This window comes from Atta colombica, unplaced genomic scaffold (genome assembly GCF_001594045.1).
Source record: "Atta colombica isolate Treedump-2 unplaced genomic scaffold, Acol1.0 scaffold163, whole genome shotgun sequence".
Taxonomy (NCBI): Eukaryota; Metazoa; Arthropoda; class Insecta; order Hymenoptera; family Formicidae; genus Atta; species Atta colombica.
In genome coordinates, this window is record NW_017259254.1 from 281,527 (window position 1) to 292,007 (window position 10,481).

The 10,481-nt window shown below is 34.3% G+C and overlaps 1 protein-coding gene across 4 annotated transcripts in view; it reads right to left on the bottom strand.

The window, feature by feature from the left end:
• The window catches only part of LOC108686055, a 25,394-nt gene that overhangs the window by 9,609 nt on the left and 5,304 nt on the right, over positions 1-10,481 (bottom strand). The window contains exon 1 of one of the 4 annotated variants that reach the window (XM_018191116.1): positions 6,196-6,217. The exons of the other annotated variants lie outside the window; for them this stretch is intronic. The gene's annotated coding sequence lies outside the window, so the exon portion shown is untranslated. Of the gene's footprint in view, positions 1-6,195; positions 6,218-10,481 lie in introns of those variants that run through there. 4 annotated transcript variants of the gene reach the window in all.

Below are 10,481 nucleotides of genomic sequence, written 5' to 3' on the forward strand. Positions count from 1 at the left end.
GATCGTCTATATATTCTGCACAAGGAAAGTAACTGACAGATATTTTGCAGTACGCTTTCGCGATTGGGAAAATACTTGGCCGTGAATAATCGCTAATAATAATCAATAGATATTTTTCTTCGCAGCGAAAAAATAGTTAATCTAAAATGATACACACAGGGAAAATACCGGCGATCACATAAGAACTCCGCAAATAATTCAATTAGGAAATTCGATTACGCATTTTGCGGTACGCCAATTCTATTAGATTCCGCTCTAATGGTAGATACGTTTTTAAATATGCGTTATTTTAAGGCATCCTTTGTGAGATTAACTTTTCTTTTAGCACATAGCATGTACACATCACAGGATACATGTAATTTCAACGTCCGCTAGCTAGATAATCATAGTATTTTTTATAAGTAGCGCTTTTTAATTCTGATTAAAATTCTAACAAATATTTCTGATGTATAAATTAAATTTTATATCATTAAGTAAGTTCAACAATATTTATATATTAACATCGTTTAATAAAATCTACAACGTTTTAAGCGAAAATAGATTCCAATGCAATTATCTGCATGTTCAATATTCAAGACGCGACAGGTCATCTCCGTGAAATTATATACAGGAATGTGACGATGCGAAAACGAAAATTTAGGACGGGTTCAACAATTCATACACATCTACACATACACAACAGTTCGTTTACGTGAATAAGCGAGACTTCTCTGCGCTTGCATTTTCGTTTATAAGTGACTGAGTTTCCCCTTCCGTATTTGCACCGGCGCGACTGATCAACGACGAATTATTTAGCATGGTATTATATAGAATCATAGTCTCTCGGCATATTTATCTCTTCTTCTCGATGCAATAATTATGCGACCGATCGATGTATGTAGGTCGATAGTCTAAATGTCGCATTCAGTTAACACTTCATTATAATATATTTGAATTTGATACAGTCATTAGTCTGATATCATTAGCATGTATCGTAGTTATATAAAGATATTTTGAAATTAATTTATATTCATTCTATGAAATATTCAAATTAGTAGATATAATGTAATGTAATTGAAGTGTAATTACTAAAATAATTAATTAGCTTGATATCTACTCAAGATATTAAATATTATTATTAAAGATTTGATTTTTTTTTCTTTGTAAATTTTTTCATTAATAGTTTTTAAAGTGTATTGCGACACACATTTTAAATTAAAAAAAAATTTTATATAATGTATCGTCATTATGTAAATTATTCGGATATATGTATATATATTTCTTTTCTTTCCCCTGTAGATATACCTATGTTTTAAATTTTTGATTAACCTATCGAGTTATAAATATTTGCAAGCACTTAAAATCCACAATTTCCAATCTGCAAAAATTTGATTGCCATCGTCATTGAACACAATCGTTGATTATAAGAAATTAAATTTCATTACATTTTGGCGGTATTAGCGTTTTTAGAGAAACAATTGAATTTTACTTTATGAATACAATTTACATCAATCGATATTATTAAAATAAAAATATTCAATAGTCATGCAAAAATAGATTTATGTCAAAAGAACAATTTCACAAAGAATTTAATATATTTTATTTAGTTGTAATAGTTTGAAAAAAATTTACCGCATCTTAAAACATTAAATAATCCATTAGATAATCCATTCCTATTTACTCCTCATTTAAAAAAAAAAGTTTCTCTCCTTTTATATAGTCGCTATAAGTTTTTGCATAATATTTGACATCAGTTCGGGTAGTAAAGACTTAAATAAGATTCGTGAATAACTCTATATTTTTCTGCGTTTTTCATTTGCATAGCTGTTCTCATCGTATATGCCTCGTTGAAGAATGCGCGTCGCCAACCGAGCGTCCACGTCGTTCTCGCGTATATTTTTATAACTAGCAGAAATCGCCGGCCTTTTCTTGGACTCCACTTTCGCGGCACCGTTCGTCGAAGTACCCGGTAATGTTGGACCGCGCTATTTATATGCGCAAATAAAGTAGAGAGAGAGGGAAAGAGAGAAAAGAGAGAGACAGAGAAGGACAAAAAAAGAAGCGTGAAGAGCTGGCGCGAGCCAACGGAGGCATTTCTCGCGGAGAATCACCGCCAGACTTACATCAACGGTCCATTTGGTAATGGTGATTTCCTTCACTCGGAGAAGGAATATCGGGAAATCACCATGAAAGTTTTGATTCTCGTAAAAGACATCGAAAGTATCGCGCGATATATTATAACTCATTTTTTAAGTGACCTTACAAGGTTAGACAACAAGCGAAGTTTTACAAAAGTGCAGTTCAGCTTCGTATTTTTCAGTCTCAATGGATTTTAGATGAACATTAATTCTATCTTTGTATAGTATTTCATCGTAACATCGATGTCTTATTTATTCAATCTAAGACCTATTTCTATCAATGTAGATTCTCTATACACGCAGATTAACTTTAATTTCAGTTTAATTTATTTTATCTTTTTAGAACTAAAAGAAGATAAAAAAAAATTAAATTGATTATATGGTTTAAAGTTAATGTGCATTTATATAGAAATGAAAATAAATTACTCGTCTGACTGACGAAAACGGTCGAAGATGAATCGCAGTTTAATTAATTGCAGTTGTGGTTGCAAAGTTTACGACGCACACGCAAGCACAATATGTCGATTCGTGAATAAAAACACTCCTTTATGAGCAGACACGTCGTGGGAGGATACGCGTGACGCAAGACACTTAGGTGGATTTCATTAGCTCCTCTCCGACTGCAGAGATGAATGAAGTGACGATGGCGCACTCTTTACTGTCAAAGTCATTCTTATTCGCTCAATCCTACTTCTCGAACGCGCGATATCTACGCGTTATTATCACAGGATGTTTTATGTATTGCGAACCGATCTAAGAGTTGGTGCACGAGGAAACTGAATCATCACATCGCCGGTGATATTTGCGCGCTATCATAAATTTACATAAAGCATCCATGTGTTGTAATAGTGTATGTATGTACATGTACACTATACTATTATTTGATTTTAAAGAGGAAGATATCTTTAATATAATAATAGTATACACAATAACGATATGTGTATAATATTATGTTGAAATATTCAAACAGTAGAGGTTTTAACATTGTTAAATATTAAAGGAGCAATATAGCAACTCGATTCCTTGAGTTAAATAATATATTGTTGTTTTTAATCTTCTATGTGTCAAAATCAATTCATTTCTACAATTATTCTCAAAGTAAATAATTTCTATATTAACGTATGCACTTAATAAATAATAAACTAAGTGTTAGTTAAATTTAATACATGTTCATGAATTAATTTGTTAAACTTTACAGTTTTAGTTAAGTTAACGACTGAGTATAAGGAATATTTTCTATAGAAAAGGTCACTCACATTATAATAATAAATTTAATATAATAATGAATTTAACAATGTAGCTTACAAATAGCTGCATTATAATTCGTAAGAGGAGATTAAAAGTTGGAGAATTTATCTAAATTGAGCACACAACATAATACTAAAATTAATTATCGGCGAATGTGTTAGATGCTATTCTTCCTTCGTGTTTTAATTGTATCGTATATTCCGAATCGAGGCTGATATAACATCGATGAATTGAAAAAGGATAAACAGAGAGAAGAGATTATCATCGGGAATGTATCGCCCGAGAGTTTCAGATTATTCAATTAACGGCCTCTCAAATATTTGCCTCAAATTACAGCTTGTTATTGAAGTTATTCGAGCATCACACGTGCATATACTCACGTAAGCTGCCTCATAACGAATATACATACTTCACAAACGCGTATGGCAACGCAATAAATACGCATGCACTCGCGAAGTCCACAGAGCGACGAAAATGGGTCACGATACGTTTTGTTTGCATTTCGAGCAAATGCAGATGCAGATTTTGGTCGACTATACTCGGCAGTATAAAATACCGCTGCAGTTATTTCTCTACGAATAAACCGCTCCAATTCCGTGGACGCGTTTAATTCCGTGAGAAACTAAAGCGAAATAACTGTAGGTATCCTGTTATTACTTGATAATTTGTTGTGGATATTAGAGAAAGTAAAACCACGAATTAAAATAAATTATTTTCTAATTTGGAAGACAATAAAAATTCGTAAGAAACGAAAATGTATCAGATGAGCTTCTACATAAAAAAAAATATAAGAATTTATATTATAGCTTTCAGAGAATTTTAAAAAAATACTTTAATACAATCATAAGATTTCAATTTACTTGGACATAAAAGAATAAAGATTGATGTGACCTTATCTTGCATTGACATTTATTATTTATCATCTGGAATTACATTTCACAAGCACTACAAAATCTCAAGGAAAATCACAATTTATGCAAGAATTATTTTTGTCTTCAGTAAATCCGCTTTTTTTAATTTTGTTACAAAATGTCACATATCTAGCGAAAGATCATCGCCAATCATACCAATAAAGTTCCGAAAATAAAATTCTTGGAAATAAAGGAATTAACTTAAAATAAAATTGTCTCAACCATTTTATTTTAGATCGATCGTCGCGTCAGAGAAGACGTGAGATTTTCAATGTACCATTGTGCACGTAAAGTTAGTTGCGGATTCTCGCCGTAAAGTTTTATTTTCGGGCTTTCGGTCGCCGAGTTTAGCGATCTCGCCCACGTCGTTTTCCCCAATTCGAGTAAAAGTCCAATATAGAAAGCTAAGCTACGCGAGTCTCGGGAATACTTTATTGATGTATTAGTGTTATTATTGTTTGCCCTCTATCTTGATAGCTCGCTCCCTGACCTCGGGTCCCTCTCTTGACGATGCAACAGCGGGCGTGCGCACGCGAAGATAACTCTCGTTGCATGTCGCCATGTTTGGCCAAACTAAGATGCAAACATAAGGCAAATTTATACGATTCGATCGTATTTGAGAAAAAGCATGAGTTTCTCAATTTCTCTCATCCATTAAGATTAACAGGCAAGTTTTTATAAGCACCTTTTTTAAATGTAACATAAAAATCTATATAAAATTACGTTATATTATAATCAAAATTGCATATAAGTTTCAGTAATCATATATAAGTTTTAATTAAAACAATATATAGGGTATAGGATATTTTAATTAAAATTCATTTTTATTATTTCAATCTTTTTTTCTTTAAAATTTAAATGATTAAATAAAAAATAGGAACGCAAATTAAGTAAATGGATGTGGTAAGAATGCAAGTCGTAGATATTGTTTCGTATATTGGCTTAATCCTGAGTGAGAGTTCGAAGAGGCGAAGCGTAAACTCGTACAAACGACCAATTGCAATCTATGAATAGTTCGTTCAGTCTGCCACACGTCGTACAACGTACATCATGCCACCGCACGCTATATGGACCTGACAATTCGTTAATCGTTTTATGCCGGACGCGTCAGACACGTTAAACGCTCGTTCAACTGACCGCGGCTTAATCCCGTCATGCCTCAATTTTCGCACTTATTTATGTCTGATTCTCAATTAATGCTCTATCGTTTGAAATGTTCACAAATTTATCTTTCGTCTTGATAAATTGCAAAAAGTGATAAATCACACGTCATCAAATCCTGACAATTTTAATGGCTACATTAAAATAATAATTATTTGCGATTAGTCTATTGAAATTCCTAATAAAAGTTTTTGCATTTTGTCTTAATTAATTAAGTTTTTAATATTAAAAATATCAAACGGTCATAATTAGCTGTTTATATATATTTTTTATTAATATTAATTTCTTAAAATGTGAAATTCTGAAATTTTTTACTTTTCAATAATTATATCCTTTATGCTGATGAAATATATTTAATTTTTCTCAAAGTCTTTTTTTTATTGTTATAATAATTTAGTTAATTCTTTCAGTGAATAAGAAGTAATAAGTACTTTTAATTTTTTATACTATTAAATCAAGATTTTCTGTTAGATTTCAATGGTTTTTTTATTAAGACTTCGTTTTTATTATTATATCAGTTTTTTTTTAAACACGCGATTTAAATCATGCTACACTTAACGTATATACATAATACTTATCAATCATGCATAGTGCGTAATTAAGCAGGAAAATGCGACCACGACTAATCGATTAATTATCGCGCAAAACATAAGAAGCCCATGTAACTCGTTCTTATCTGGCTCAATTGATAAACGGGAAATCAGGCATTTGCGCCATTCTCATGTTATTATACAATTACAACGACAACTTTTCCGCACCTGTATACAAAGTCAGCGAATACTCGGAATTCCGTCGTACGTGAATCAGTGGTCTCGAAAGCGTTATCAAACACTGGATTGCGGAAACCGGCTGCATCATTTCACGCGACTTTCGCCGGCGAGAGATCGCCGATCCCTCAATTCCTCGCCTCGAGGAAGAAGCGAGATAATTTTGGCAATGCCGCAAATTTTTAAATATTTAACGTGACGAGCTCTAGTGGGAATCCTTCAACACGTAAAAGAAACGAACACGTTGAAACCTCGAGGCATTTTGTTGATTCTGTGAGTCAGACTTCGGGTCAGTTCCCCGCTCGTTCATTAATTTTGCTTAAGTTACGATAGCTGTCCAATTCTTTTCTGCTGGTATGAGGTGAAGTTTAATTTAACTGATGCGATAATCGATAACGGATAACGATAGAATATTTCTTTTTATAGCATGGACAGTGTGTTGTTTCGGCATAGTCATTCAATGCAGCATTTTCGATAATTTTAACTGTTTGTTCGTAGTATTTTAACGTACGCAAATAGCATATTTATTTATCATGATTTTATTGCCAGATTGTGCATGTGCCAGATGGACGAAATATGTCGTCCAATTAACGTCCACTCAATGCAGCATTTTGCGTAAATCAAATCAGTGATGCGCAGTATTTCTCTTATGTGAACTATTTGTAAATAAATCTCTTCTTTTACATTGAAATACATTCAGTGTACAGACTATAATATTTTATAACTTTAAAATGATGTAATCAAGATAGTGCAGATTATGATTAAAAAAAAACCAAACTACTTCTTTTCCATGTAAAGTGTTGGAAATTATTATCATACATTAGGAGAGAATTTCCTATGGAAATTAGATTACATCAGCAATATATTTCGTTACGGAAGCAGTATTGAGAAAAACTTGGAGATGATAAAAAAATGTGCAAGAAATTTCAGTAATCTATCAAATTTTAATTCGTTAACACATATTGTCAATCTGCTTTCAATTAATTAGACTATCTCGTTTTCACCTGAACTATTACAATCATCATCGATTATTATTGTTACATATTATGAGATATCTCTATAGAAATTAGATCACATCAGAGATTTTTGTAAAACTCTAATGATTAGTACGCATTGCTATTTTGCTTTCAATTAATTAATCTATCTCGTTTCCTGAAGTGTTAGAATTATAATCGCATTAACAATTGTTATTGCGCGTTATGATTCTCCTATGGAAATTAGATCACATCAAAAGTCTGTCGCTGCGGAAGCGAGGTTGGGAAACACTGGTGTATCGTGTAGCGGATCTGTGTGGCGGCCAAGCGCGCGTCGTTGCACCGGATGAACTCTCCGATCATGCGGTGGCCGCTGCCGCCGTCGCCTCTCCTTCGTCTGACTATACTCGCCGTATGCAATGCACGCGGTGGCCTCTCGAGGATCGTACGGTGCTGCCATCGGCGAGGAAGCGGGAGATTCCCGCGATGTGCAAGTGAGTCACGCGCGCAACCCGAGCCACTGTCGCCGCGTCGCCGCGCCGCGCGCGTCTGACGAAGAAGCGGCATTCCCTGCCTCTCCCTTCCCGCGCCCATCAGCCGCCTGCTTGCGTCTGACGGAGCACAACTCTCCCCTACCGTCGGCCTTCGCACGGCCACTACTGTCCTGACGCACACAGCCGCACACAACTGCACACACGCCGACACGGAACGATCTCGCTCGTCCACGCGCTCGGGGATTCCGCTCGACACTCTGCGCGCGCGCGCGCTACCGTACTCTGCGCTCTGCGCGATAGTCCCCCACCTCGCGCCGCGCCGACGGAGAGACTCGGCACGAATCCACGCTGCTCCGCTCGCTCGCTGGCTCACTGCCGGTGAACGGGTGATTGGGTCACGCACCCCGCCGTGCGTCTACGTGCCCTAGGACGTTCACGGCCGCCTATCCACGGAATCCCTCCTTTGCCTCATCCCTCCCCTTGGTGCTTCCTCCCAAAGAAAGGAGACTCTCTTCGAGACTGAACTGATGATACGAACGAATGTTTTTCTCCCTTCGCGGATATATACATTCGTACGTACGCAACACGTATAGGTATTCTTTCTTTCTTTCTTTCTTTCTTTTTCTCTCTTTCTCTCTCTCTCTCTCTCTCTCTCTCGTTCTTACAATTTTTTCGCAATTTAAATTTTATTCTGTTGTCGATTTTTTATCTCAATTTTATATTTTAAAAAGAATAAATTATAAAAATATAGAATGTGATAAAAAGTCAAATATTTCGTCTATATAAATGACATAATTGTTGAAAAGTCCAAAAATTGTGGAATCCTATCTTTTACCCAAGAAACGCAATTATTAATCTAAAAAATAGAAACTACAAAAGAAAAAACAGAGTGGTCAATAATGACCGTTCAGTACTTCCGATGTTAAAAACATCGTGTAATGCTCGTGTAATCTTAATTTCTGTGGAATATCATTAACACTTCATTACTCGCATGAAGTATTTTTCTTGTTCTATTATGAAATGATTACACCATAGAGATTTTAAATAAATTCGTTAAACGTATGAATGCTATGTATTCACATTATTATATTGTATTTACCGCAATTGTTTCACAATTAAACATTTGTTTGCATTTACTTTTTTTATATAAAGTATAAAATATTATCAATATTTATTTAATTGTAAAAGAACAATGAAAAAAAGAGAACATTAAAGAGAACAATGAAAATTGAAATATATGTAAAGTGTCAGAAATCCTGCGCGAATAATTACATTAAAAAAAAAGTCACGCGAGTAATGTAGGGTTAAGCTTTCACTCGATTATGTATTTTGCGAGTAATGCGAGGGAAAGCGAATCAACGATCGAGATTTTAATCTCGCCCTCTTCATTCTCTGTCATTACATCATCTAACTTGCACATGTTATCTTGATTGTTAAAATAAGAATCTGATAAGAATCTGATATAATTCAACATTAAAGAATGGCATAAAATATATATGCTCGCAATACTCTATTTTAATTGAAAATGACCCGACAATTGAGTTATTCGAGTATTGCTGTCAGTCGTGCAAACAATATGACTTCATATTTATCTTCTGATTCGTTTAATTAGATTCTATCTGTGACGAGTGCCGTTATCGCCAATAGGCTTTTGTATGTGTTTATGACGCATGGCGCATAAATCTATATAATAGCGAATTCTTCGTATTTGAACGTCGCCTCGTTACAACAAATATTACGTATCTCTATGAATTGCAAATTCACCGAAGATCATCATTCGATGATCCGTGTGAGAACGGAATTTAACGTATATTATTCCGTGAATATTCCTAAAAAATTAGAATGAATATTTACCGAGTAAATAACGTAAGTCTTCCGGTTTCGAATAACGCTACATATCATGTCTCTTGTAGCTTCCTTTCCGCGAAAACAAATGTGCGAGAAACGGTTATTAATGCTAGTTGAAAGAACACGATAAGTCTACAATTAATAAGGCTACAATTAATCGTGGTAGCCTCAATTGCTGATCTTTATGTCACGATCGATGTGGAACGTGATATAATAACTATATCTCTCCGATTATCAATGCCCGTCATCAATTTACCGTACATCAAAGGACTCGGAATTTTCATTTAGCTTGAAATTGACGAATGATTTAAATCTTACTACTAATAGACGAGATTAAATATAAATTAATATACAATATTCGACTGTCGTCAAAAACTGGTTTTAATTCCTTAAGATATAATATAACTAAAGATAAAATCGATTTTTCTTTTTCTTAATTTTATAGAAAGTCATCCGTCATATTCCGTTATCGTTATTTACGAAGTAGTGTACAACACAACAATAATAATAACAACAATAATAATAATAATAATAATAATATGTGCAGGTAATGAAATTATCTCCATTCATCCATCGTTCCATGAAAGAGTCAAGTTCGAGAGATCACATGGTGGCAATTAAAACCTCTGAGGATACATCCAGCGTGAATGGTGAGTGCCACACAATCCTTTTAAGCTTATTACAAGACCGTAACGGATTTATAGTATCGCCGAGCGAGTGTAATGAAGTTCGGTGGATTTACGATGGAGGTGCACAAACAGTTAAAGTAAATTTAGATAGCGAGTAAAGTAAATTTCATTGTATCACGTGTGACCGCCGCCTTTCGCGAGATATTTTAACTCGTGGATGTTTGCGCCGCGAAACATGAGTTTTCCATTTGATCTCGTAATTCCATTTTGGAAAAGCCAATAATCACTGACATCGATTGCACAACCAAAAATCATATATTTATATATATATA